This window comes from Lithobates pipiens, unplaced genomic scaffold, assembly GCF_037356315.1.
Source record: "Lithobates pipiens isolate NorthernLeopardFrog02 unplaced genomic scaffold, aLitPip1_a1.2 Scaffold_18, whole genome shotgun sequence".
Taxonomy (NCBI): domain Eukaryota; kingdom Metazoa; phylum Chordata; class Amphibia; order Anura; family Ranidae; genus Lithobates; species Lithobates pipiens.
In genome coordinates this window covers 578960143-578986016 of record NW_027507758.1, presented here as the reverse complement: position 1 = coordinate 578986016, position 25874 = coordinate 578960143, and the positions used below count along the sequence as shown (strand labels likewise).

Sequence of the window (25874 nt, the reverse complement as noted above, 5' to 3'; positions counted from 1 at the left end):
GACAATTAGGGAAATTCATCTTCTAGCCATTCCTCTCAACTCCATCTTTGTCAAAGTTTTCTGTCCAAAGACAAGTTTTCAAGTTCAGAGGATATGGATGCTTCACGCCACCTGTGGAATTTAACACTGGTGTATCTATTTCTCCCAGTTTCTTGCATCTTCAAAGTTCTCAACAGGCCTCATCTCTACTCTTCCACAGTGATTGCCAGCATCCCATTTTGGCCCCAAAGGCCTTGATTTCCTGTTCTCCCATTACTCACTCCAGAAACTCCAATTATGCTTGCACCATCTCTGGACCTCCTCCATCATAAACAGTTCCTGAACTCTTGTCCTGCAAAGAATACATCTGCGGGCCAGCAGTTTTGAAAGGCGTAGGACAGCGAGCCCAGTGTGCTAATCACAGATCATTTGTTCTCTCCTAAAGCCCACCACCAGGCAAACTTGCAGCAGATACATTAGTTTTGCCTTGGAGAGGTCTTTTTGACCTTTTCTCTCCCCCTGGTATGCAACATGTTCTGGAGTTGGTATCAGGTTAAGTTCTTTTAAGATTCAATTTTAATGGAGTTAAAGGGATAGGGGGCTTAACCTACGGACATATGTATCCAGCAAAATAGAGAGCAGTTGAGCATGCCCCAAGGGTTCCATGGTGTAATGGTTAGCACTCTGGACTTTGAATCCAGCGATCCGAGTTCGAATCTCGGTGGGACCTTCTTTAGAGGCTCATTGCAGATTTCATCTTGGAATTTCAATTTGTGTCTTACGGCTACAAAGGCCAATGACAGCAGAAGTTGTTGCTAATGTGGCTAGTTGTGAAAATTGTGAGCGTAGCCAGCTGCCCAGGTCCAGCCAATTGCCAAAGCATACTGATGACACAGAGAGCTGTATTTAAAAAGAATATCTGCAACCCTAAGTACTTTTACCAGGAACAGGAGGAAGAAGCTAAATTGTCTTTTTTGCTCAGATTTAGCAAAACATGACAATTAGGGAAATTCATCTTCTAGCCATTCCTCTCAACTCCATCTTTGTCAAAGTTTTCTGTCCAAAGACAAGTTTTCAAGTTCAGAGGATATGGATGCTTCACGCCACCTGTGGAATTTAACACTGGTGTATCTATTTCTCCCAGTTTCTTGCATCTTCAAAGTTCTCAACAGGCCTCATCTCTACTCTTCCACAGTGATTGCCAGCATCCCATTTTGGCCCCAAAGGCCTTGATTTCCTGTTCTCCCATTACTCACTCCAGAAACTCCAATTATGCTTGCACCATCTCTAGACCTCCTCCATCATAAACAGTTCCTGAACTCTTGTCCTGCAAAGAATACATCTGCGGGCCAGCAGTTTTGAAAGGCGTAGGCCAGCGAGCCCAGTGTGCTAATCACAGATCATTTGTTCTCTCCTAAAGCCCACCACCAGGCAAACTTGCAGCAGATACATTAGTTTTGCCTTGGAGAGGTCTTTTTGACATTTTCTCTCCCCCTGGTATGCAACATGTTCTGGAGTTGGTCTCAGGTTAAGTTCTTTTAAGATTCAATTTTAATGGAGTTAAAGGGATAGGGGGCTTAACCTACGGACATATGTATACAGCAAAATAGAGAGCAGTTGAGCATGCCCAAGGGTTCCATGGTGTAATGGTTAGCACTCTGGATTTTGAATCCAGTGATCCGAGATCAAATCTCGGTGGAACCTTCATCAGAGTCTCATTGCAGATTTCATCTTGGAATTTCAATTTGTTTCTTACGGCCACAAAGGCCAGTGACAGCAGAAGTTGTTGCTAACGTGGCTGGTTGTGAAAATAGTGAGCGTAGCCAGCCACCCAGATGTGCTAATCACAGATCATTTGTTATCTCCTAAAGGCCACTACCAGGCAAACCTGCAGCAGATACATTAGTTTTGACTTGGAGAGGTCTTTTTGACCTTTTCTCTCCCCCTGGTATGCAACATGTTCTGGAGTTGGTCTCAGGTTAAGTTCTTTTAAGATTCAATTTTAATGGAGTTAAAGGGATAGGGGGCTTAACCTACGGACATATGTATCCAGCAAAATAGAGAGCATTTGAGCATGCCCCAAGGGTTCCATGGTGTAATGGTTAGCACTCTGGACTTTGAATCCAGCGATCCGAGTTCGAATCTTGGTGGGACCTTCTTTAGAGGCTCATTGCAGATTTCATCTTGGAATTTCAATTTGTGTCTTATGGCTACAAAGGCCAATGACAGCAGAAGTTGTTGCTAATGTGGCTAGTTGTGAAAATTGTGAGCGTAGCCAGCTGCCCAGGTCCAGCCAATTGCCAAAGCATACTGATGACACAGAGAGCTGTATTTAAAAAGAATATCTGCAACCCTAAGTACTTTTACCAGGAACAGGAGGAAGAAGCTAAGTTGTCTTTTTTGCTCAGATTTAGCAAAACATGACAATTAGGGAAATTCATCTTCTAGCCATTCCTCTCAACTCCATCTTTGTCAAAGTTTTCTGTCCAAAGACAAGTTTTCAAGTTCAGAGGATATGGATGCTTCACGCCACCTGTGGAATTTAACACTGGTGTATCTATTTCTCCCAGTTTCTTGCATCTTCAAAGTTCTCAACAGGCCTCATCTCTACTCTTCCACAGTGATTGCCAGCATCCCATTTTGGCCCCAAAGGCCTTGATTTCCTGTTCTCCCATTACTCACTCCAGAAACTCCAATTATGCTTGCACCATCTCTAGACCTCCTCCATCATAAACAGTTCCTGATCTCTTGTCCTGCAAAGAATACATCTGCGGGCCAGCAGTTTTGAAAGGCGTAGGCCAGCGAGCCCAGTGTGCTAATCACAGATCATTTGTTCTCTCCTAAAGCCCACCACCAGGCAAACTTGCAGCAAATACATTAGTTTTGCCTTGGAGAGGTCTTTTTGACCTTTTCTCTCCCCCTGGTATGCAACATGTTCTGGAGTTGGTCTCAGGTTAAGTTCTTTTAAGATTCAATTTTAATGGAGTTAAAGGGATAGGGGGCTTAACCTACGGACATATGTATACAGCAAAATAGAGAGCAGTTGAGCATGCCCAAGGGTTCCATGGTGTAATGGTTAGCACTCTGCACTTTGAATCCAGTGATCCGAGATCAAATCTCGGTGGAACCTTCATCAGAGTCTCATTGCAGATTTCATCTTGGAATTTCAATTTGTTTCTTACGGCCACAAAGGCCAGTGACAGCAGAAGTTGTTGCTAACGTGGCTGGTTGTGAAAATAGTGAGCGTAGCCAGCCACCCAGATGTGCTAATCACAGATCATTTGTTATCTCCTAAAGGCCACTACCAGGCAAACCTGCAGCAGATACATTAGATTTGACTTGGAGAGGTCTTTTTGACCTTTTCTCTCCCCCTGGTATGCAACATGTTCTGGAGTTGGTATCAGGTTAAGTTCTTTTAAGATTCAATTTTAATGGAGTTAAAGGGATAGGGGGCTCAACCTACGGACATATGTATCCAGCAAAATAGAGAGCAGTTGAGCATGCCCCAAGGGTTCCATGGTGTAATGGTTAGCACTCTGCACTTTGAATCTAGCGATCCAAGTTCGAATCTCAGTGGGACCTTCTTTAGAGGCTCATTGCAGATTTCATCTTGGAATTTCAATTTGTGTCTTACGGCTACAAAGGCCAATGACAGCAGAAGTTGTTGCTAATGTGGCTAGTTGTGAAAATTGTGAGCGTAGCCAGCTGCCCAGGTCCAGCCAATTGCCAAAGCATACTGATGACACAGAGAGCTGTATTTAAAAAGAATATCTGCAACCCTAAGTACTTTTACCAGGAACAGGAGGAAGAAGCTAAGTTGTCTTTTTTGCTCAGATTTAGCAAAACATGACAATTAGGGAAATTCATCTTCTAGCCATTCCTTTCAACTCCATCTTTGTCAAAGTTTTCTGTTCAAAGACAAGTTTTCAAGTTCAGAGGATATGGATGCTTCACGCCACCTGTGGAATTTAACACTGGTGTATCTATTTCTCCCAGTTTCTTGCATCTTCAAAGTTCTCAACAGGCCTCATCTCTACTCTTCCACAGTGATTGCCAGCATCCCATTTTGGCCCCAAAGGCCTTGATTTCCTGTTCTCCCATTACTCACTCCAGAAACTCCAATTATGCTTGCACCATCTCTAGACCTCCTCCATCATAAACAGTTCCTGAACTCTTGTCCTGCAAAGAATACATCTGCGGGCCAGCAGTTTTGAAAGGCGTAGGCCAGCGAGCCCAGTGTGCTAATCACAGATCATTTGTTCTCTCCTAAAGCCCACCACCAGGCAAACTTGCAGCAGATACATTAGTTTTGCCTTGGAGAGGTCTTTTTGACCTTTTCTCTCCCCCTGGTATGCAACATGTTCTGGAGTTGGTCTCAGGTTAAGTTCTTTTAAGATTCAATTTTAATGGAGTTAAAGGGATAGGGGGCTTAACCTACGGACATATGTATACAGCAAAATAGAGAGCAGTTGAGCATGCCCAAGGGTTCCATGGTGTAATGGTTAGCACTCTGGTCTTTGAATCCAGTGATCCGAGATCAAATCTCGGTGGAACCTTCATCAGAGTCTCATTGCAGATTTCATCTTGGAATTTCAATTTGTTTCTTACGGCCACAAAGGCCAGTGACAGCAGAAGTTGTTGCTAACGTGGCTGGTTGTGAAAATAGTGAGCGTAGCCAGCCACCCAGATGTGCTAATCACAGATCATTTGTTATCTCCTAAAGGCCACTACCAGGCAAACCTGCAGCAGATACATTAGTTTTGACTTGGAGAGGTCTTTTTGACCTTTTCTCTCCCCCTGGTATGCAACATGTTCTGGAGTTGGTCTCAGGTTAAGTTCTTTTAAGATTCAAATGTAATGGAGTTAAAGGGATAGGGGGCTTAACCTACGGACATATGTATCCAGCAAAATAGAGAGCAGTTGAGCTTGCCCCAAGGGTTCCATGGTGTAATGGTTAGCACTCTGGACTTTGAATCCAGCGATCCGAGTTCGAATCTCGGTGGGACCTTCTTTAGAGGCTCATTGCAGATTTCATCTTGGAATTTCAATTTGTGTCTTACGGCTACAAAGGCCAATGACAGCAGAAGTTGTTGCTAATGTGGCTAGTTGTGAAAATTGTGAGCGTAGCCAGCTGCCCAGGTCCAGCCAATTGCCAAAGCATACTGATGACACAGAGAGCTGTATTTAAAAAGAATATCTGCAACCCTAAGTACTTTTACCAGGAACAGGAGGAAGAAGCTAAGTTGTCTTTTTTGCTCAGATTTAGCAAAACATGACAATTAGGGAAATTCATCTTCTAGCCATTCCTCTCAACTCCATCTTTGTCAAAGTTTTCTGTCCAAAGACAAGTTTTCAAGTTCAGAGGATATGGATGCTTCACGCCACCTGTGGAATTTAACACTGGTGTATCTATTTCTCCCAGGTTCTTGCATCTTCAAAGTTCTCAACAGGCCTCATCTCTACTCTTCCACAGTGATTGCCAGCATCCCATTTTGGCCCCAAAGGCCTTGATTTCCTGTTCTCCCATTACTCACTCCAGAAACTCCAATTATGCTTGCACCATCTCTGGACCTCCTCCATCATAAACAGTTCCTGAACTCTTGTCCTGCAAAGAATACATCTGCGGGCCAGCAGTTTTGAAAGGCGTAGGACAGCGAGCCCAGTGTGCTAATCACAGATCATTTGTTCTCTCCTAAAGCCCACCACCAGGCAAACTTGCAGCAGATACATTAGTTTTGCCTTGGAGAGGTCTTTTTGACCTTTTCTCTCCCCCTGGTATGCAACATGTTCTGGAGTTGGTCTCAGGTTAAGTTCTTTTAAGATTCAATTTTAATGGAGTTAAAGGGATAGGGGGCTTAACCTACGGACATATGTATACAGCAAAATAGAGAGCAGTTGAGCATGCCCAAGGGTTCCATGGTGTAATGGTTAGCACTCTGGACTTTGAATCCAGTGATCCGAGATCAAATCTCAGTGGAACCTTCATCAGAGTCTCATTGCAGATTTCATCTTGGAATTTCAATTTGTTTCTTACGGCCACAAAGGCCAGTGACAGCAGAAGTTGTTGCTAATGTGGCTGGTTGTGAAAATAGTGAGCGTAGCCAGCCACCCAGATGTGCTAATCACAGATCATTTGTTATCTCCTATAGGCCACTACCAGGCAAACCTGCAGCAGATACATTAGTCTTGCCTGGAGAGGTCTTTTTGACCTTTTGTCTCCCCCTGGTATGCAACATGTTCTGGAGTTGGTATCAGGTTAAGTTCTTTTAAGATTCAATTTTAATGGAGTTAAAGGGATAGGGGGCTTAACCTACGGACATATGTATCCAGCAAAATAGAGAGCAGTTGAGCATGCCCCAAGGGTTCCATGGTGTAATCGTTAGCACTCTGCACTTTGAATCCAGCGATCCAAGTTCGTATCTCGATGGGACCTTCTTTAGAGGCTCATTGCAGATTTCATCTTGGAATTTCAATTTGTGTCTTACGGCCACAAAGGCCAGTGACAGCAGAAGTTGTTGCTAATGTGGCTAGTTGTGAAAATTGTGAGCGTAGCCAGCTGCCCAGGTCCAGCCAATTGCCAAAGCATACTGATGACACAGAGAGCTGTATTTAAAAAGAATATCTGCAACCCTAAGTACTTTTACCAGGAACAGGAGGAAGAAGCTAAGTTGTCTTTTTTGCTCAGATTTAGCAAAACATGACAATTAGGGAAATTCATCTTCTAGCCATTCCTCTCAACTCCATCTTTGTCAAAGTTTTCTGTCCAAAGACAAGTTTTCAAGTTCAGAGGATATGGATGCTTCACGCCACCTGTGGAATTTAACACTGGTGTATCTATTTCTCCCAGTTTCTTGCATCTTCAAAGTTCTCAACAGGCCTCATCTCTACTCTTCCACAGTGATTGCCAGCATCCCATTTTGGCCCCAAAGGCCTTGATTTCCTGTTCTCCCATTACTCACTCCAGAAACTCCAATTATGCTTGCACCATCTCTAGACCTCCTCCATCATAAACAGTTCCTGAACTCTTGTCCTGCAAAGAATACATCTGCGGGCCAGCAGTTTTGAAAGGCGTAGGCCAGCGAGCCCAGTGTGCTAATCACAGATCATTTGTTCTCTCCTAAAGCCCACCACCAGGCAAACTTGCAGCAGATACATTAGTTTTGCCTTGGAGAGGTCTTTTTGACCTTTTCTCTCCCCCTGGTATGCAACATGTTCTGGAGTTGGTCTCAGGTTAAGTTCTTTTAAGATTCAATTTTAATGGAGTTAAAGGGATAGGGGGCTTAACCTACGGACATATGTATACAGCAAAATAGAGAGCAGTTGAGCATGCCCAAGGGTTCCATGGTGTAATGGTTAGCACTCTGGACTTTGAATCCAGTGATCCGAGATCAAATCTCGGTGGAACCTTCATCAGAGTCTCATTGCAGATTTCATCTTGGAATTTCAATTTGTTTCTTACGGCCACAAAGGCCAGTGACAGCAGAAGTTGTTGCTAACGTGGCTGGTTGTGAAAATAGTGAGCGTAGCCAGCCACCCAGATGTGCTAATCACAGATCATTTGTTATCTCCTAAAGGCCACTACCAGGCAAACCTGCAGCAGATACATTAGTTTTGACTTGGAGAGGTCTTTTTGACCTTTTCTCTCCCCCTGGTATGCAACATGTTCTGGAGTTGGTCTCAGGTTAAGTTCTTTTAAGATTCAAATGTAATGGAGTTAAAGGGATAGGGGGCTTAACCTACGGACATATGTATCCAGCAAAATAGAGAGCAGTTGAGCATTCCCCAAGGGTTCCATGGTGTAATGGTTAGCACTCTGGACTTTGAATCCAGCGATCCGAGTTCGAATCTCGGTGGGACCTTCTTTAGAGGCTCATTGCAGATTTCATCTTGGAATTTCAATTTGTGTCTTACGGCTACAAAGGCCAATGACAGCAGAAGTTGTTGCTAATGTGGCTAGTTGTGAATATTGTGAGCGTAGCCAGCTGCCCAGGTCCAGCCAATTGCCAAAGCATACTGATGACACAGAGAGCTGTATTTAAAAAGAATATCTGCAACCCTAAGTACTTTTACCAGGAACAGGAGGAAGAAGCTAAGTTGTCTTTTTTGCTCAGATTTAGCAAAACATGACAATTAGGGAAATTCATCTTCTAGCCATTCCTCTCAACTCCATCTTTGTCAAAGTTTTCTGTCCAAAGACAAGTTTTCAAGTTCAGAGGATATGGATGCTTCACGCCACCTGTGGAATTTAACACTGGTGTATCTATTTCTCCCAGTTTCTTGCATCTTCAAAGTTCTCAACAGGCCTCATCTCTACTCTTCCACAGTGATTGCCAGCATCCCATTTTGGCCCCAAAGGCCTTGATTTCCTGTTCTCCCATTACTCACTCCAGAAACTCCAATTATGCTTGCACCATCTCTGGACCTCCTCCATCATAAACAGTTCCTGAACTCTTGTCCTGCAAAGAATACATCTGCGGGCCAGCAGTTTTGAAAGGCGTAGGACAGCGAGCCCAGTGTGCTAATCACAGATCATTTGTTCTCTCCTAAAGCCCACCACCAGGCAAACTTGCAGCAGATACATTAGTTTTGCCTTGGAGAGGTCTTTTTGACCTTTTCTCTCCCCCTGGTATGCAACATGTTCTGGAGTTGGTCTCAGGTAAAGTTCTTTTAAGATTCAATTTTAATGGAGTTAAAGGGATAGGGGGCTTAACCTACGGACATATGTATACAGCAAAATAGAGAGCAGTTGAGCAAGCCCAAGGGTTCCATGGTGTAATGGTTAGCACTCTGGACTATGAATCCAGTGATCCGAGATCAAATCTCGGTGGAACCTTCATCAGAGTCTCATTGCAGATTTCATCTTGGAATTTCAATTTGTTTCTTACGGCCACAAAGGCCAGTGACAGCAGAAGTTGTTGCTAACGTGGCTGGTTGTGAAAATAGTGAGCGTAGCCAGCCACCCAGATGTGCTAATCACAGATCATTTGTTATCTCCTAAAGGCCACTACCAGGCAAACCTGCAGCAGATACATTAGTTTTGACTTGGAGAGGTCTTTTTGACCTTTTCTCTCCCCCTGGTATGCAACATGTTCTGGAGTTGGTCTCAGGTTAAGTTCTTTTAAGATTCAAATGTAATGGAGTTAAAGGGATAGGGGGCTTAACCTACGGACATATGTATACAGCAAAATAGAGAGCAGTTGAGCATGCCCAAGGGTTCCATGGTGTAATGGTTAGCACTCTGGACTTTGAATCCAGCGATCTGAGTTCGAATCTCGGTGGGACCTTCCTTAGAGGCTCATTGCAGATTTCATCTTGGAATTTCAATTTGTGTCTTACGGCCACAAAGGCCAGTGACAGCAGAAGTTGTTGCTAATGTGGCTGGTTGTGAAAATAGTGAGCGTAGCCAGCCACCCAGATGTGCTAATCACAGATCATTTGTTATCTCCTAAAGGCCACTACCAGGCAAACCTGCAGCAGATACATTAGTTTTGACTTGGAGAGGTCTTTTTGACCTTTTCTCTCCCCCTGGTATGCAACATGTTCTGGAGTTGGTCTCAGGTTAAGTTCTTTTAAGATTCAAATGTAATGGAGTTAAAGGGATAGGGGGCTTAACCTACGGACATATGTATCCAGCAAAATAGAGAGCAGTTGAGCATGCCCCACGGGTTCCATGGTGTAATGGTTAGCACTCTGGACTTTGAATCCAGCGATCCAAGTTCGAATCTCGGTGGGACCTTCTTTAGAGGCTCATTGCAGATTTCATCTTGGAATTTCAATTTGTGTCTTACGGCTACAAAGGCCAATGACAGCAGAAGTTGTTGCTAATGTGGCTAGTTGTGAATATTGTGAGCGTAGCCAGCTGCCCAGGTCCAGCCAATTGCCAAAGCATACTGATGACACAGAGAGCTGTATTTAAAAAGAATATCTGCAACCCTAAGTACTTTTACCAGGAACAGGAGGAAGAAGCTAAGTTGTCTTTTTTGCTCAGATTTAGCAAAACATGACAATTAGGGAAATTCATCTTCTAGCCATTCCTCTCAACTCCATCTTTGTCAAAGTTTTCTGTCCAAAGACAAGTTTTCAAGTTCAGAGGATATGGATGCTTCACGCCACCTGTGGAATTTAACACTGGTGTATCTATTTCTCCCAGGTTCTTGCATCTTCAAAGTTCTCAACAGGCCTCATCTCTACTCTTCCACAGTGATTGCCAGCATCCCATTTTGGCCCCAAAGGCCTTGATTTCCTGTTCTCCCATTACTCACTCCAGAAACTCCAATTATGCTTGCACCATCTCTGGACCTCCTCCATCATAAACAGTTCCTGAACTCTTGTCCTGCAAAGAATACATCTGCGGGCCAGCAGTTTTGAAAGGCGTAGGACAGCGAGCCCAGTGTGCTAATCACAGATCATTTGTTCTCTCCTAAAGCCCACCACCAGGCAAACTTGCAGCAGATACATTAGTTTTGCCTTGGAGAGGTCTTTTTGACCTTTTCTCTCCCCCTGGTATGCAACATGTTCTGGAGTTGGTCTCAGGTTAAGTTCTTTTAAGATTCAATTTTAATGGAGTTAAAGGGATAGGGGGCTTAACCTACGGACATATGTATACAGCAAAATAGAGAGCAGTTGAGCATGCCCAAGGGTTCCATGGTGTAATGGTTAGCACTCTGGACTTTGAATCCAGTGATCCGAGATCAAATCTCAGTGGAACCTTCATCAGAGTCTCATTGCAGATTTCATCTTGGAATTTCAATTTGTTTCTTACGGCCACAAAGGCCAGTGACAGCAGAAGTTGTTGCTAATGTGGCTGGTTGTGAAAATAGTGAGCGTAGCCAGCCACCCAGATGTGCTAATCACAGATCATTTGTTATCTCCTATAGGCCACTACCAGGCAAACCTGCAGCAGATACATTAGTCTTGCCTGGAGAGGTCTTTTTGACCTTTTGTCTCCCCCTGGTATGCAACATGTTCTGGAGTTGGTATCAGGTTAAGTTCTTTTAAGATTCAATTTTAATGGAGTTAAAGGGATAGGGGGCTTAACCTACGGACATATGTATCCAGCAAAATAGAGAGCAGTTGAGCATGCCCCAAGGGTTCCATGGTGTAATCGTTAGCACTCTGCACTTTGAATCCAGCGATCCAAGTTCGTATCTCGATGGGACCTTCTTTAGAGGCTCATTGCAGATTTCATCTTGGAATTTCAATTTGTTTCTTACGGCCACAAAGGCCAGTGACAGCAGAAGTTGTTGCTAACGTGGCTGGTTGTGAAAATAGTGAGCGTAGCCAGCCACCCAGATGTGCTAATCACAGATCATTTGTTATCTCCTAAAGGCCACTACCAGGCAAACCTGCAGCAGATACATTAGTTTTGACTTGGAGAGGTCTTTTTGACCTTTTCTCTCCCCCTGGTATGCAACATGTTCTGGAGTTGGTCTCAGGTTAAGTTCTTTTAAGATTCAAATGTAATGGAGTTAAAGGGATAGGGGGCTTAACCTACGGACATATGTATACAGCAAAATAGAGAGCAGTTGAGCATGCCCAAGGGTTCCATGGTGTAATGGTTAGCACTCTGGACTTTGAATCCAGCGATCTGAGTTCGAATCTCGGTGGGACCTTCCTTAGAGGCTCATTGCAGATTTCATCTTGGAATTTCAATTTGTGTCTTACGGCCACAAAGGCCAGTGACAGCAGAAGTTGTTGCTAATGTGGCTGGTTGTGAAAATAGTGAGCGTAGCCAGCCACCCAGATGTGCTAATCACAGATCATTTGTTATCTCCTAAAGGCCACTACCAGGCAAACCTGCAGCAGATACATTAGTTTTGACTTGGAGAGGTCTTTTTGACCTTTTCTCTCCCCCTGGTATGCAACATGTTCTGGAGTTGGTCTCAGGTTAAGTTCTTTTAAGATTCAAATGTAATGGAGTTAAAGGGATAGGGGGCTTAACCTACGGACATATGTATCCAGCAAAATAGAGAGCAGTTGAGCATGCCCCACGGGTTCCATGGTGTAATGGTTAGCACTCTGGACTTTGAATCCAGCGATCCAAGTTCGAATCTCGGTGGGACCTTCTTTAGAGGCTCATTGCAGATTTCATCTTGGAATTTCAATTTGTGTCTTACGGCCACAAAGGCCAATGACAGCAGAAGTTGTTGCTAATGTGGCTGGTTGTGAAAATAGTGAGCGTAGCCAGCCACCCAGATGTGCTAATCACAGATCATTTGTTATCTCCTATAGGCCACTACCAGGCAAACCTGCAGCAGATACATTAGTTTTGCCTTGGAGAGGTCTTTTTGACCTTTTGTCTCCCCCTGGTTTGCAACATGTTCTGGAGTTGGTATCAGGTTAAGTTCTTTTAAGATTCAATTTTAATGGAGTTAAAGGGATAGGGGGCTTAACCTACGGACATATGTATCCAGCAAAATAGAGAGCAGTTGAGCATTCCCCAAGGGTTCCATGGTGTAATGGTTAGCACTCTGGACTTTGAATCCAGCGATCCGAGTTCGAATCTCGGTGGGACCTTCTTTAGAGGCTCATTGCAGATTTCATCTTGGAATTTCAATTTGTGTCTTACGGCTACAAAGGCCAATGACAGCAGAAGTTGTTGCTAATGTGGCTAGTTGTGAAAATTGTGAGCGTAGCCAGCTGCCCAGGTCCAGCCAATTGCCAAAGCATACTGATGACACAGAGAGCTGTATTTAAAAAGAATATCTGCAACCCTAAGTACTTTTACCAGGAACAGGAGGAAGAAGCTAAGTTGTCTTTTTTGCTCAGATTTAGCAAAACATGACAATTAGGGAAATTCATCTTCTAGCCATTCCTCTCAACTCCATCTTTGTCAAAGTTTTCTGTCCAAAGACAAGTTTTCAAGTTCAGAGGATATGGATGCTTCACGCCACCTGTGGAATTTAACACTGGTGTATCTATTTCTCCCAGTTTCTTGCATCTTCAAAGTTCTCAACAGGCCTCATCTCTACTCTTCCACAGTGATTGCCAGCATCCCATTTTGGCCCCAAAGGCCTTGATTTCCTGTTCTCCCATTACTCACTCCAGAAACTCCAATTATGCTTGCACCATCTCTAGACCTCCTCCATCATAAACAGTTCCTGAACTCTTGTCCTGCAAAGAATACATCTGCGGGCCAGCAGTTTTGAAAGGCGTAGGCCAGCGAGCCCAGTGTGCTAATCACAGATCATTTGTTCTCTCCTAAAGCCCACCACCAGGCAAACTTCCAGCAGATACATTAGTTTTGCCTTGGAGAGGTCTTTTTGACCTTTTCTCTCCCCCTGGTATGCAACATGTTCTGGAGTTGGTCTCAGGTTAAGTTCTTTTAAGATTCAATTTTAATGGAGTTAAAGGGATAGGGGGCTTAACCTACGGACATATGTATACAGCAAAATAGAGAGCAGTTGAGCATGCCCAAGGGTTCCATGGTGTAATGGTTAGCACTCTGGACTTTGAATCCAGTGATCCGAGATCAAATCTCGGTGGAACCTTCATCAGAGTCTCATTGCAGATTTCATCTTGGAATTTCAATTTGTTTCTTACGGCCACAAAGGCCAGTGACAGCAGAAGTTGTTGCTAACGTGGCTGGTTGTGAAAATAGTGAGCGTAGCCAGCCACCCAGATGTGCTAATCACAGATCATTTGTTATCTCCTAAAGGCCACTACCAGGCAAACCTGCAGCAGATACATTCGTTTTGACTTGGAGAGGTCTTTTTGACCTTTTCTCTCCCCCTGGTATGCAACATGTTCTGGAGTTGGTCTCAGGTTAAGTTCTTTTAAGATTCAAATGTAATGGAGTTAAAGGGATAGGGGGCTTAACCTACGGACATATGTATCCAGCAAAATAGAGAGCAGTTGACCATGCCCCAAGGGTTCCATGGTGTAATGGTTAGCACTCTGGACTTTGAATCCAGCGATCTGAGTTCGAATCTCGGTGGGACCTTCTTTAGAGGCTCATTGCAGATTTCATCTTGGAATTTCAATTTGTGTCTTACGGCTACAAAGGCCAATGACAGCAGAAGTTGTTGCTAATGTGGCTAGTTGTGAATATTGTGAGCGTAGCCAGCTGCCCAGGTCCAGCCAATTGCCAAAGCATACTGATGACACAGAGAGCTGTATTTAAAAAGAATATCTGCAACCCTAAGTACTTTTACCAGGAACAGGAGGAAGAAGCTAAGTTGTCTTTTTTGCTCAGATTTAGCAAAACATGACAATTAGGGAAATTCATCTTCTAGCCATTCCTCTCAACTCCATCTTTGTCAAAGTTTTCTGTCCAAAGACAAGTTTTCAAGTTCAGAGGATATGGATGCTTCACGCCACCTGTGGAATTTAACACTGGTGTATCTATTTCTCCCAGTTTCTTGCATCTTCAAAGTTCTCAACAGGCCTCATCTCTACTCTTCCACAGTGATTGCCAGCATCCCATTTTGGCCCCAAAGGCCTTGATTTCCTGTTCTCCCATTACTCACTCCAGAAACTCCAATTATGCTTGCACCATCTCTAGACCTCCTCCATCATAAACAGTTCCTGAACTCTTGTCCTGCAAAGAATACATCTGCGGGCCAGCAGTTTTGAAAGGCGTAGGCCAGCGAGCCCAGTGTGCTAATCACAGATCATTTGTTCTCTCCTAAAGCCCACCACCAGGCAAACTTGCAGCAGATACATTAGTTTTGCCTTGGAGAGGTCTTTTTGACCTTTTCTCTCCCCCTGGTATGCAACATGTTCTGGAGTTGGTCTCAGGTTAAGTTCTTTTAAGATTCAATTTTAATGGAGTTAAAGGGATAGGGGGCTTAACCTACGGACATATGTATACAGCAAAATAGAGAGCAGTTGAGCATGCCCAAGGGTTCCATGGTGTAATGGTTAGCACTCTGGACTTTGAATCCAGTGATCCGAGATCAAATCTCGGTGGAACCTTCATCAGAGTCTCATTGCAGATTTCATCTTGGAATTTCAATTTGTTTCTTACGGCCACAAAGGCCAGTGACAGCAGAAGTTGTTGCTAACGTGGCTGGTTGTGAAAATAGTGAGCGTAGCCAGCCACCCAGATGTGCTAATCACAGATCATTTGTTATCTCCTAAAGGCCACTACCAGGCAAACCTGCAGCAGATACATTAGTTTTGACTTGGAGAGGTCTTTTTGACCTTTTCTCTCCCCCTGGTATGCAACATGTTCTGGAGTTGGTCTCAGGTTAAGTTCTTTTAAGATTCAAATGTAATGGAGTTAAAGGGATAGGGGGCTTAACCTACGGACATATGTATCCAGCAAAATAGAGAGCAGTTGAGCATTCCCCAAGGGTTCCATGGTGTAATGGTTAGCACTCTGGACTTTGAATCCAGCGATCCGAGTTCGAATCTCGGTGGGACCTTCTTTAGAGGCTCATTGCAGATTTCATCTTGGAATTTCAATTTGTGTCTTACGGCTACAAAGGCCAATGACAGCAGAAGTTGTTGCTAATGTGGCTAGTTGTGAATATTGTGAGCGTAGCCAGCTGCCCAGGTCCAGCCAATTGCCAAAGCATACTGATGACACAGAGAGCTGTATTTAAAAAGAATATCTGCAACCCTAAGTACTTTTACCAGGAACAGGAGGAAGAAGCTAAGTTGTCTTTTTTGCTCAGATTTAGCAAAACATGACAATTAGGGAAATTCATCTTCTAGCCATTCCTCTCAACTCCATCTTTGTCAAAGTTTTCTGTCCAAAGACAAGTTTTCAAGTTCAGAGGATATGGATGCTTCACGCCACCTGTGGAATTTAACACTGGTGTATCTATTTCTCCCAGTTTCTTGCATCTTCAAAGTTCTCAACAGGCCTCATCTCTACTCTTCCACAGTGATTGCCAGCATCCCATTTTGGCCCCAAAGGCCTTGATTTCCTGTTCTCCCATTACTCACTCCAGAAACTCCAATTATGCTTGCACCATCTCTGGACCTCCTCCATCATAAACAGTTCCTGAACTCTTGTCCTGCAAAGAATACATCTGCGGGCCAGCAGTTTTGAAAGGCGTAGGACAGCGAGCCCAGTGTGCTAATCACAGATCATTTGTTCTCTCCTAAAGCCCACCACCAGGCAAACTTGCAGCAGATACATTAGTTTTGCCTTGGAGAGGTCTTTTTGACCTTTTCTCTCCCCCTGGTATGCAACATGTTCTGGAGTTGGTCTCAGGTAAAGTTCTTTTAAGATTCAATTTTAATGGAGTTAAAGGGATAGGGGGCTTAACCTACGGACATATGTATACAGCAAAATAGAGAGCAGTTGAGCAAGCCCAAGGGTTCCATGGTGTAATGGTTAGCACTCTGGACTATGAATCCAGTGATCCGAGATCAAATCTCGGTGGAACCTTCATCAGAGTCTCATTGCAGATTTCATCTTGGAATTTCAATTTGTTTCTTACGGCCACAAAGGCCAGTGACAGCAGAAGTTGTTGCTAACGTGGCTGGTTGTGAAAATAGTGAGCGTAGCCAGCCACCCAGATGTGCTAATCACAGATCATTTGTTATCTCCTAAAGGCCACTACCAGGCAAACCTGCAGCAGATACATTAGTTTTGACTTGGAGAGGTCTTTTTGACCTTTTCTCTCCCCCTGGTATGCAACATGTTCTGGAGTTGGTCTCAGGTTAAGTTCTTTTAAGATTCAAATGTAATGGAGTTAAAGGGATAGGGGGCTTAACCTACGGACATATGTATACAGCAAAATAGAGAGCAGTTGAGCATGCCCAAGGGTTCCATGGTGTAATGGTTAGCACTCTGGACTTTGAATCCAGCGATCTGAGTTCGAATCTCGGTGGGACCTTCCTTAGAGGCTCATTGCAGATTTCATCTTGGAATTTCAATTTGTGTCTTACGGCCACAAAGGCCAGTGACAGCAGAAGTTGTTGCTAATGTGGCTGGTTGTGAAAATAGTGAGCGTAGCCAGCCACCCAGATGTGCTAATCACAGATCATTTGTTATCTCCTAAAGGCCACTACCAGGCAAACCTGCAGCAGATACATTAGTTTTGACTTGGAGAGGTCTTTTTGACCTTTTCTCTCCCCCTGGTATGCAACATGTTCTGGAGTTGGTCTCAGGTTAAGTTCTTTTAAGATTCAAATGTAATGGAGTTAAAGGGATAGGGGGCTTAACCTACGGACATATGTATCCAGCAAAATAGAGAGCAGTTGAGCATGCCCCACGGGTTCCATGGTGTAATGGTTAGCACTCTGGACTTTGAATCCAGCGATCCAAGTTCGAATCTCGGTGGGACCTTCTTTAGAGGCTCATTGCAGATTTCATCTTGGAATTTCAATTTGTGTCTTACGGCTACAAAGGCCAATGACAGCAGAAGTTGTTGCTAATGTGGCTAGTTGTGAAAATTGTGAGCGTAGCCAGCTGCCCAGGTCCAGCCAATTGCCAAAGCATACTGATGACACAGAGAGCTGTATTTAAAAAGAATATCTGCAACCCTAAGTACTTTTACCAGGAACAGGAGGAAGAAGCTAAGTTGTCTTTTTTGCTCAGATTTAGCAAAACATGACAATTAGGGAAATTCATCTTCTAGCCATTCCTCTCAACTCCATCTTTGTCAAAGTTTTCTGTCCAAAGACAAGTTTTCAAGTTCAGAGGATATGGATGCTTCACGCCACCTGTGGAATTTAACACTGGTGTATCTATTTCTCCCAGTTTCTTGCATCTTCAAAGTTCTCAACAGGCCTCATCTCTACTCTTCCACAGTGATTGCCAGCATCCCATTTTGGCCCCAAAGGCCTTGATTTCCTGTTCTCCCATTACTCACTCCAGAAACTCCAATTATGCTTGCACCATCTCTAGACCTCCTCCATCATAAACAGTTCCTGAACTCTTGTCCTGCAAAGAATACATCTGCGGGCCAGCAGTTTTGAAAGGCGTAGGCCAGCGAGCCCAGTGTGCTAATCACAGATCATTTGTTCTCTCCTAAAGCCCACCACCAGGCAAACTTGCAGCAGATACATTAGTTTTGCCTTGGAGAGGTCTTTTTGACCTTTTCTCTCCCCCTGGTATGCAACATGTTCTGGAGTTGGTCTCAGGTAAAGTTCTTTTAAGATTCAATTTTAATGGAGTTAAAGGGATAGGGGGCTTAACCTACGGACATATGTATACAGCAAATTAGAGAGCAGTTGAGCAAGCCCAAGGGTTCCATGGTGTAATGGTTAGCACTCTGGACTATGAATCCAGTGATCCGAGATCAAATCTCGGTGGAACCTTCATCAGAGTCTCATTGCAGATTTCATCTTGGAATTTCAATTTGTTTCTTACGGCCACAAAGGCCAGTGACAGCAGAAGTTGTTGCTAACGTGGCTGGTTGTGAAAATAGTGAGCGTAGCCAGCCACCCAGATGTGCTAATCACAGATCATTTGTTATCTCCTAAAGGCCACTACCAGGCAAACCTGCAGCAGATACATTAGTTTTGACTTGGAGAGGTCTTTTTGACCTTTTCTCTCCCCCTGGTATGCAACATGTTCTGGAGTTGGTCTCAGGTTAAGTTCTTTTAAGATTCAAATGTAATGGAGTTAAAGGGATAGGGGGCTTAACCTACGGACATATGTATACAGCAAAATAGAGAGCAGTTGAGCATGCCCAAGGATTCCATGGTGTAATGGTTAGCACTCTGGACTTTGAATCCAGCGATCTGAGTTCGAATCTCGGTGGGACCTTCCTTAGAGGCTCATTGCAGATTTCATCTTGGAATTTCAATTTGTGTCTTACGGCCACAAAGGCCAGTGACAGCAGAAGTTGTTGCTAATGTGGCTGGTTGTGAAAATAGTGAGCGTAGCCAGCCACCCAGATGTGCTAATCACAGATCATTTGTTATCTCCTAAAGGCCACTACCAGGCAAACCTGCAGCAGATACATTCGTTTTGACTTGGAGAGGTCTTTTTGACCTTTTCTCTCCCCCTGGTATGCAACATGTTCTGGAGTTGGTCTCAGGTTAAGTTCTTTTAAGATTCAAATGTAATGGAGTTAAAGGGATAGGGGGCTTAACCTACGGACATATGTATCCAGCAAAATAGAGAGCAGTTGAGCATGCCCCACGGGTTCCATGGTGTAATGGTTAGCACTCTGGACTTTGAATCCAGCGATCCAAGTTCGAATCTCGGTGGGACCTTCTTTAGAGGCTCATTGCAGATTTCATCTTGGAATTTCAATTTGTGTCTTACGGCCACAAAGGCCAATGACAGCAGAAGTTGTTGCTAATGTGGCTGGTTGTGAAAATAGTGAGCGTAGCCAGCCACCCAGATGTGCTAATCACAGATCATTTGTTATCTCCTATAGGCCACTACCAGGCAAACCTGCAGCAGATACATTAGTTTTGCCTTGGAGAGGTCTTTTTGACCTTTTGTCTCCCCCTGGTTTGCAACATGTTCTGGAGTTGGTATCAGGTTAAGTTCTTTTAAGATTCAATTTTAATGGAGTTAAAGGGATAGGGGGCTTAACCTACGGACATATGTATCCAGCAAAATAGAGAGCAGTTGAGCATTCCCCAAGGGTTCCATGGTGTAATGGTTAGCACTCTGGACTTTGAATCCAGCGATCCGAGTTCGAATCTCGGTGGGACCTTCTTTAGAGGCTCATTGCAGATTTCATCTTGGAATTTCAATTTGTGTCTTACGGCTACAAAGGCCAATGACAGCAGAAGTTGTTGCTAATGTGGCTAGTTGTGAAAATTGTGAGCGTAGCCAGCTGCCCAGGTCCAGCCAATTGCCAAAGCATACTGATGACACAGAGAGCTGTATTTAAAAAGAATATCTGCAACCCTAAGTACTTTTACCAGGAACAGGAGGAAGAAGCTAAGTTGTCTTTTTTGCTCAGATTTAGCAAAACATGACAATTAGGGAAATTCATCTTCTAGCCATTCCTCTCAACTCCATCTTTGTCAAAGTTTTCTGTCCAAAGACAAGTTTTCAAGTTCAGAGGATATGGATGCTTCACGCCACCTGTGGAATTTAACACTGGTGTATCTATTTCTCCCAGTTTCTTGCATCTTCAAAGTTCTCAACAGGCCTCATCTCTACTCTTCCACAGTGATTGCCAGCATCCCATTTTGGCCCCAAAGGCCTTGATTTCCTGTTCTCCCATTACTCACTCCAGAAACTCCAATTATGCTTGCACCATCTCTAGACCTCCTCCATCATAAACAGTTCCTGAACTCTTGTCCTGCAAAGAATACATCTGCGGGCCAGCAGTTTTGAAAGGCGTAGGCCAGCGAGCCCAGTGTGCTAATCACAGATCATTTGTTCTCTCCTAAAGCCCACCACCAGGCAAACTTGCAGCAGATACATTAGTTTTGCCTTGGAGAGGTCTTTTTGACCTTTTCTCTCCCCCTGGTATGCAACATGTTCTGGAGTTGGTCTCAGGTTAAGTTCTTTTAAGATTCAATTTTAATGGAGTTAAAGGGATAGGGGGCTTAACCTACGGACATATGTATCCAGCAAAATAGAGAGCAGTTGAGCATGCCCCAAGGGTTCCATGGTGTAATGGTTAGCACTCTGGACTTTGAATCCAGCGATCCGAGTTCGAATCTCGGTGGGACCTTCTTTAGAGGCTCATTGCAGATTTCATCTTGGAATTTCAATTTGTGTCTTACGGCTACAAAGGCCAATGACAGCAGAAAATGTTGCTAATGTGGCTAGTTGTGAAAATTGTGAGCGTAGCCAGCTGCCCAGGTCCAGCCAATTGCCAAAGCATACTGATGACACAGAGAGCTGTATTTAAAAAGAATATCTGCAACCCTAAGTACTTTTACCAGGAACAGGAGGAAGAAGCTAAGTTGTCTTTTTTGCTCAGATTTAGCAAAACATGACAATTAGGGAAATTCATCTTCTAGCCATTCCTCTCAACTCCATCTTTGTCAAAGTTTTCTGTCCAAAGACAAGTTTTCAAGTTCAGAGGATATGGATGCTTCACGCCACCTGTGGAATTTAACACTGGTGTATCTATTTCTCCCAGTTTCTTGCATCTTCAAAGTTCTCAACAGGCCTCATCTCTACTCTTCCACAGTGATTGCCAGCATCCCATTTTGGCCCCAAAGGCCTTGATTTCCTGTTCTCCCATTACTCACTCCAGAAACTCCAATTATGCTTGCACCATCTCTGGACCTCCTCCATCATAAACAGTTCCTGAACTCTTGTCCTGCAAAGAATACATCTGCGGGCCAGCAGTTTTGAAAGGCGTAGGACAGCGAGCCCAGTGTGCTAATCACAGATCATTTGTTCTCTCCTAAAGCCCACCACCAGGCAAACTTGCAGCAGATACATTAGTTTTGCCTTGGAGAGGTCTTTTTGACCTTTTCTCTCCCCCTGGTATGCAACATGTTCTGGAGTTGGTCTCAGGTTAAGTTCTTTTAAGATTCAATTTTAATAGAGTTAAAGGGATACGGGGCTTAACCTACGGACATATGTATACAGCAAAATAGAGAGCAGTTGAGCAAGCCCAAGGGTTCCATGGTGTAATGGTTAGCGCTCTGGACTTTGAATCCAGTGATCCGAGATCAAATCTCGGTGGAACCTTCATCAGAGTCTCATTGCAGATTTCATCTTGGAATTTCAATTTGTTTCTTACGGCCACAAAGGCCAGTGACAGCAGAAGTTGTTGCTAACGTGGCTGGTTGTGAAAATAGTGAGCGTAGCCAGCCACCCAGATGTGCTAATCACAGATCATTTGTTATCTCCTAAAGGCCACTACCAGGCAAACCTGCAGCAGATACATTAGTTTTGACTTGGAGAGGTCTTTTTGACCTTTTCTCTCCCCCTGGTATGCAACATGTTCTGGAGTTGGTCTCAGGTTAAGTTCTTTTAAGATTCAATTTTAATGGAGTTAAAGGGATAGGGGGCTTAACCTACGGACATATGTATACAGCAAAATAGAGAGCAGTTGAGCATGCCAAAGGGTTCCATGGTGTAATGGTTAGCACTCTGGACTTTGAATCCAGCGATCTGAGTTCGAATCTCGGTGGGACCTTCCTTAGAGGCTCATTGCAGATTTCATCTTGGAATTTCAATTTGTGTCTTACGGCCACAAAGGCCAGTGACAGCAGAAGTTGTTGCTAATGTGGCTGGTTGTCAAAATAGTGAGCGTAGCCAGCCACCCAGATGTGCTAATCACAGATCATTTGTTATCTCCTAAAGGCCACTACCAGGCAAACCTGCAGCAGATACATTAGTTTTGACTTGGAGAGGTCTTTTTGACCTTTTCTCTCCCCCTGGTATGCAACATTTTCTGGAGTTGGTCTCAGGTTAAGTTCTTTTAAGATTCAAATGTAATGGAGTTAAAGGGATAGGGGGCTTAACCTACGGACATATGTATCCAGCAAAATAGAGAGCAGTTGAGCATGCCCCACGGGTTCCATGGTGTAATGGTTAGCACTCTGGACTTTGAATCCAGCGATCCAAGTTCGAATCTCGGTGGGACCTTCTTTAGAGGCTCATTGCAGATTTCATCTTGGAATTTCAATTTGTGTCTTACGGCCACAAAGGCCAATGACAGCAGAAGTTGTTGCTAATGTGGCTGGTTGTGAAAATAGTGAGCTTAGCCAGCCACCCAGATGTGCTAATCACAGATCATTTGTTATCTCCTAAAGGCCACTACCAGGCAAACCTGCAGCAGATACGTTAGTTTTGACTTGGAGAGGTCTTTTTGACCTTTTCTCTCCCCCTGGTATGCAACATGTTCTGGAGTTGGTCTCAGGTTAAGTTCTTTTAAGATTCAAATGTAATGGAGTTAAAGGGATAGGGGGCTTAACCTACGGACATATGTATCCAGCAAAATAGAGAGCAGTTGAGCATGCCCCAAGGGTTCCATGGTGTAATGGTTAGCACTCTGGACTTTGAATCCAGCGATCCGAGTTCGAATCTCGGTGGGACCTTCTTTAGAGGCTCATTGCAGATTTCATCTTGGAATTTCAATTTGTGTCTTACGGCTACAAAGGCCAATGACAGCAGAAAATGTTGCTAATGTGGCTAGTTGTGAAAATTGTGAGCGTAGCCAGCTGCCCAGGTCCAGCCAATTGCCAAAGCATACTGATGACACAGAGAGCTGTATTTAAAAAGAATATCTGCAACCCTAAGTACTTTTACCAGGAACAGGAGGAAGAAGCTAAGTTGTCTTTTTTGCTCAGATTTAGCAAAACATGACAATTAGGGAAATTCATCTTCTAGCCATTCCTCTCAACTCCATCTTTGTCAAAGTTTTCTGTCCAAAGACAAGTTTTCAAGTTCAGAGGATATGGATGCTTCACGCCACCTGTGGAATTTAACACTGGTGTATCTATTTCTCCCAGTTTCTTGCATCTTCAAAGTTCTCAACAGGCCTCATCTCTACTCTTCCACAGTGATTGCCAGCATCCCATTTTGGCCCCAAAGGCCTTGATTTCCTGTTCTCCCATTACTCACTCCAGAAACTCCAATTATGCTTGCACCATCTCTGGACCTCCTCCATCATAAACAGTTCCTGAACTCTTGTCCTGCAAAGAATACATCTGCGGGCCAGCAGTTTTGAAAGGCGTAGGACAGCGAGCCCAGTGTGCTAATCACAGATCATTTGTTCTCTCCTAAAGCCCACCACCAGGCAAACTTGCAGCAGATACATTAGTTTTGCCTTGGAGAGGTCTTTTTGACCTTTTCTCTCCCCCTGGTATGCAACATGTTCTGGAGTTGGTCTCAGGTTAAGTTCTTTTAAGATTCAATTTTAATAGAGTTAAAGGGATACGGGGCTTAACCTACGGACATATGTATACAGCAAAATAGAGAGCAGTTGAGCAAGCCCAAGGGTTCCATGGTGTAATGGTTAGCACTCTGGACTTTGAATCCAGTGATCCGAGATCAAATCTCGGTGGAACCTTCATCAGAGTCTCATTGCAGATTTCATCTTGGAATTTCAATTTGTTTCTTACGGCCACAAAGGCCAGTGACAGCAGAAGTTGTTGCTAACGTGGCTGGTTGTGAAAATAGTGAGCGTAGCCAGCCACCCAGATGTGCTAATCACAGATCATTTGTTATCTCCTAAAGGCCACTACCAGGCAAACCTGCAGCAGATACATTAGTTTTGACTTGGAGAGGTCTTTTTGACCTTTTCTCTCCCCCTGGTATGCAACATGTTCTGGAGTTGGTCTCAGGTTAAGTTCTTTTAAGATTCAATTTTAATGGAGTTAAAGGGATAGGGGGCTTAACCTACGGACATATGTATACAGCAAAATAGAGAGCAGTTGAGCATGCCAAAGGGTTCCATGGTGTAATGGTTAGCACTCTGGACTTTGAATCCAGCGATCTGAGTTCGAATCTCGGTGGGACCTTCCTTAGAGGCTCATTGCAGATTTCATCTTGGAATTTCAATTTGTGTCTTACGGCCACAAAGGCCAGTGACAGCAGAAGTTGTTGCTAATGTGGCTGGTTGTCAAAATAGTGAGCGTAGCCAGCCACCCAGATGTGCTAATCACAGATCATTTGTTATCTCCTAAAGGCCACTACCAGGCAAACCTGCAGCAGATACATTAGTTTTGACTTGGAGAGGTCTTTTTGACCTTTTCTCTCCCCCTGGTATGCAACATTTTCTGGAGTTGGTCTCAGGTTAAGTTCTTTTAAGATTCAAATGTAATGGAGTTAAAGGGATAGGGGGCTTAACCTACGGACATATGTATCCAGCAAAATAGAGAGCAGTTGAGCATGCCCCACGGGTTCCATGGTGTAATGGTTAGCACTCTGGACTTTGAATCCAGCGATCCAAGTTCGAATCTCGGTGGGACCTTCTTTAGAGGCTCATTGCAGATTTCATCTTGGAATTTCAATTTGTGTCTTACGGCCACAAAGGCCAATGACAGCAGAAGTTGTTGCTAATGTGGCTGGTTGTGAAAATAGTGAGCGTAGCCAGCCACCCAGATGTGCTAATCACAGATCATTTGTTATCTCCTATAGGCCACTACCAGGCAAACCTGCAGCAGATACATTAGTTTTGCCTTGGAGAGGTCTTTTTGACCTTTTGTCTCCCCCTGGTATGCAACATGTTCTGGAGTTGGTATCAGGTTAAGTTCTTTTAAGATTCAATTTTAATGGAGTTAAAGGGATAGGGGGCTTAACCTACGGACATATGTATCCAGCAAAATAGAGAGCAGTTGAGCATTCCCCAAGGGTTCCATGGTGTAATGGTTAGCACTCTGGACTTTGAATACAGCGATCTGAGTTCGAATCTCGGTGGGACCTTCTTTAGAGGCTCATTGCAGATTTCATCTTGGAATTTCAATTTGTGTCTTACGGCTACAAAGGCCAATGACAGCAGAAGTTGTTGCTAATGTGGCTAGTTGTGAAAATTGTGAGCGTAGCCAGCTGCCCAGGTCCAGCCAATTGCCAAAGCATACTGATGACACAGAGAGCTGTATTTAAAAAGAATATCTGCAACCCTAAGTACTTTTACCAGGAACAGGAGGAAGAAGCTAAGTTGTCTTTTTTGCTCAGATTTAGCAAAACATGACAATTAGGGAAATTCATCTTCTAGCCATTCCTCTCAACTCCATCTTTGTCAAAGTTTTCTGTCCAAAGACAAGTTTTCAAGTTCAGAGGATATGGATGCTTCACGCCACCTGTGGAATTTAACACTGGTGCATCTATTTCTCCCAGTTTCTTGCATCTTCAAAGTTCTCAACAGGCCTCATCTCTACTCTTCCACAGTGATTGCCAGCATCCCATTTTGGCCCCAAAGGCCTTGATTTCCTGTTCTCCCATTACTCACTCCAGAAACTCCAATTATGCTTGCACCATCTCTAGACCTCCTCCATCATAAACAGTTCCTGAACTCTTGTCCTGCAAAGAATACATCTGCGGGCCAGCAGTTTTGAAAGGCGTAGGCCAGCGAGCCCAGTGTGCTAATCACAGATCATTTGTTCTCTCCTAA

The 25874-nt window shown here is 44.0% G+C and overlaps 31 non-coding genes across 31 annotated transcripts; all 31 read left to right on the top strand.

Annotated features, from left to right (window-relative positions):
* The first annotated feature begins 637 nt into the window (after positions 1–637).
* On the top strand, positions 638–709 carry TRNAQ-UUG (transfer RNA glutamine (anticodon UUG)). The gene has a single exon. It is a non-coding gene; the product is annotated as a tRNA-Gln (tRNA).
* Positions 710–1611: 902 nt separating this feature from the next.
* TRNAQ-UUG (transfer RNA glutamine (anticodon UUG)) lies at positions 1612–1683 on the top strand. The gene has a single exon. It is a non-coding gene; the product is annotated as a tRNA-Gln (tRNA).
* A 380-nt stretch (positions 1684–2063) lies between these two features.
* Positions 2064–2135, top strand: TRNAQ-UUG (transfer RNA glutamine (anticodon UUG)). Its single transcript has one exon. It is a non-coding gene; the product is annotated as a tRNA-Gln (tRNA).
* Positions 2136–4463: 2328 nt separating this feature from the next.
* Positions 4464–4535, top strand: TRNAQ-UUG (transfer RNA glutamine (anticodon UUG)). Its single transcript has one exon. It is a non-coding gene; the product is annotated as a tRNA-Gln (tRNA).
* Positions 4536–4915: 380 nt separating this feature from the next.
* Positions 4916–4987, top strand: TRNAQ-UUG (transfer RNA glutamine (anticodon UUG)). Its single transcript has one exon. It is a non-coding gene; the product is annotated as a tRNA-Gln (tRNA).
* A 2327-nt stretch (positions 4988–7314) lies between these two features.
* Positions 7315–7386, top strand: TRNAQ-UUG (transfer RNA glutamine (anticodon UUG)). Its single transcript has one exon. It is a non-coding gene; the product is annotated as a tRNA-Gln (tRNA).
* Positions 7387–7766: 380 nt separating this feature from the next.
* On the top strand, positions 7767–7838 carry TRNAQ-UUG (transfer RNA glutamine (anticodon UUG)). Its single transcript has one exon. It is a non-coding gene; the product is annotated as a tRNA-Gln (tRNA).
* Positions 7839–8740: 902 nt separating this feature from the next.
* TRNAH-AUG (transfer RNA histidin (anticodon AUG)) lies at positions 8741–8812 on the top strand. The gene has a single exon. It is a non-coding gene; the product is annotated as a tRNA-His (tRNA).
* A 379-nt stretch (positions 8813–9191) lies between these two features.
* On the top strand, positions 9192–9263 carry TRNAQ-UUG (transfer RNA glutamine (anticodon UUG)). The gene has a single exon. It is a non-coding gene; the product is annotated as a tRNA-Gln (tRNA).
* A 380-nt stretch (positions 9264–9643) lies between these two features.
* Positions 9644–9715, top strand: TRNAQ-UUG (transfer RNA glutamine (anticodon UUG)). Its single transcript has one exon. It is a non-coding gene; the product is annotated as a tRNA-Gln (tRNA).
* A 1804-nt stretch (positions 9716–11519) lies between these two features.
* On the top strand, positions 11520–11591 carry TRNAQ-UUG (transfer RNA glutamine (anticodon UUG)). The gene has a single exon. It is a non-coding gene; the product is annotated as a tRNA-Gln (tRNA).
* Positions 11592–11971: 380 nt separating this feature from the next.
* TRNAQ-UUG (transfer RNA glutamine (anticodon UUG)) lies at positions 11972–12043 on the top strand. The gene has a single exon. It is a non-coding gene; the product is annotated as a tRNA-Gln (tRNA).
* A 380-nt stretch (positions 12044–12423) lies between these two features.
* On the top strand, positions 12424–12495 carry TRNAQ-UUG (transfer RNA glutamine (anticodon UUG)). The gene has a single exon. It is a non-coding gene; the product is annotated as a tRNA-Gln (tRNA).
* Positions 12496–13397: 902 nt separating this feature from the next.
* TRNAQ-UUG (transfer RNA glutamine (anticodon UUG)) lies at positions 13398–13469 on the top strand. Its single transcript has one exon. It is a non-coding gene; the product is annotated as a tRNA-Gln (tRNA).
* Positions 13470–13849: 380 nt separating this feature from the next.
* Positions 13850–13921, top strand: TRNAQ-UUG (transfer RNA glutamine (anticodon UUG)). Its single transcript has one exon. It is a non-coding gene; the product is annotated as a tRNA-Gln (tRNA).
* A 902-nt stretch (positions 13922–14823) lies between these two features.
* TRNAQ-UUG (transfer RNA glutamine (anticodon UUG)) lies at positions 14824–14895 on the top strand. The gene has a single exon. It is a non-coding gene; the product is annotated as a tRNA-Gln (tRNA).
* A 380-nt stretch (positions 14896–15275) lies between these two features.
* Positions 15276–15347, top strand: TRNAQ-UUG (transfer RNA glutamine (anticodon UUG)). Its single transcript has one exon. It is a non-coding gene; the product is annotated as a tRNA-Gln (tRNA).
* Positions 15348–16249: 902 nt separating this feature from the next.
* On the top strand, positions 16250–16321 carry TRNAH-AUG (transfer RNA histidin (anticodon AUG)). Its single transcript has one exon. It is a non-coding gene; the product is annotated as a tRNA-His (tRNA).
* Positions 16322–16700: 379 nt separating this feature from the next.
* On the top strand, positions 16701–16772 carry TRNAQ-UUG (transfer RNA glutamine (anticodon UUG)). The gene has a single exon. It is a non-coding gene; the product is annotated as a tRNA-Gln (tRNA).
* A 380-nt stretch (positions 16773–17152) lies between these two features.
* On the top strand, positions 17153–17224 carry TRNAQ-UUG (transfer RNA glutamine (anticodon UUG)). The gene has a single exon. It is a non-coding gene; the product is annotated as a tRNA-Gln (tRNA).
* A 902-nt stretch (positions 17225–18126) lies between these two features.
* Positions 18127–18198, top strand: TRNAH-AUG (transfer RNA histidin (anticodon AUG)). Its single transcript has one exon. It is a non-coding gene; the product is annotated as a tRNA-His (tRNA).
* Positions 18199–19029: 831 nt separating this feature from the next.
* On the top strand, positions 19030–19101 carry TRNAQ-UUG (transfer RNA glutamine (anticodon UUG)). Its single transcript has one exon. It is a non-coding gene; the product is annotated as a tRNA-Gln (tRNA).
* Positions 19102–19481: 380 nt separating this feature from the next.
* On the top strand, positions 19482–19553 carry TRNAQ-UUG (transfer RNA glutamine (anticodon UUG)). The gene has a single exon. It is a non-coding gene; the product is annotated as a tRNA-Gln (tRNA).
* A 903-nt stretch (positions 19554–20456) lies between these two features.
* TRNAQ-UUG (transfer RNA glutamine (anticodon UUG)) lies at positions 20457–20528 on the top strand. The gene has a single exon. It is a non-coding gene; the product is annotated as a tRNA-Gln (tRNA).
* Positions 20529–21430: 902 nt separating this feature from the next.
* TRNAQ-UUG (transfer RNA glutamine (anticodon UUG)) lies at positions 21431–21502 on the top strand. The gene has a single exon. It is a non-coding gene; the product is annotated as a tRNA-Gln (tRNA).
* A 379-nt stretch (positions 21503–21881) lies between these two features.
* Positions 21882–21953, top strand: TRNAQ-UUG (transfer RNA glutamine (anticodon UUG)). The gene has a single exon. It is a non-coding gene; the product is annotated as a tRNA-Gln (tRNA).
* A 380-nt stretch (positions 21954–22333) lies between these two features.
* On the top strand, positions 22334–22405 carry TRNAQ-UUG (transfer RNA glutamine (anticodon UUG)). The gene has a single exon. It is a non-coding gene; the product is annotated as a tRNA-Gln (tRNA).
* A 380-nt stretch (positions 22406–22785) lies between these two features.
* On the top strand, positions 22786–22857 carry TRNAQ-UUG (transfer RNA glutamine (anticodon UUG)). The gene has a single exon. It is a non-coding gene; the product is annotated as a tRNA-Gln (tRNA).
* Positions 22858–23759: 902 nt separating this feature from the next.
* TRNAQ-UUG (transfer RNA glutamine (anticodon UUG)) lies at positions 23760–23831 on the top strand. The gene has a single exon. It is a non-coding gene; the product is annotated as a tRNA-Gln (tRNA).
* A 379-nt stretch (positions 23832–24210) lies between these two features.
* TRNAQ-UUG (transfer RNA glutamine (anticodon UUG)) lies at positions 24211–24282 on the top strand. Its single transcript has one exon. It is a non-coding gene; the product is annotated as a tRNA-Gln (tRNA).
* A 380-nt stretch (positions 24283–24662) lies between these two features.
* On the top strand, positions 24663–24734 carry TRNAQ-UUG (transfer RNA glutamine (anticodon UUG)). The gene has a single exon. It is a non-coding gene; the product is annotated as a tRNA-Gln (tRNA).
* The last annotated feature ends 1140 nt before the right edge of the window (positions 24735–25874 follow it).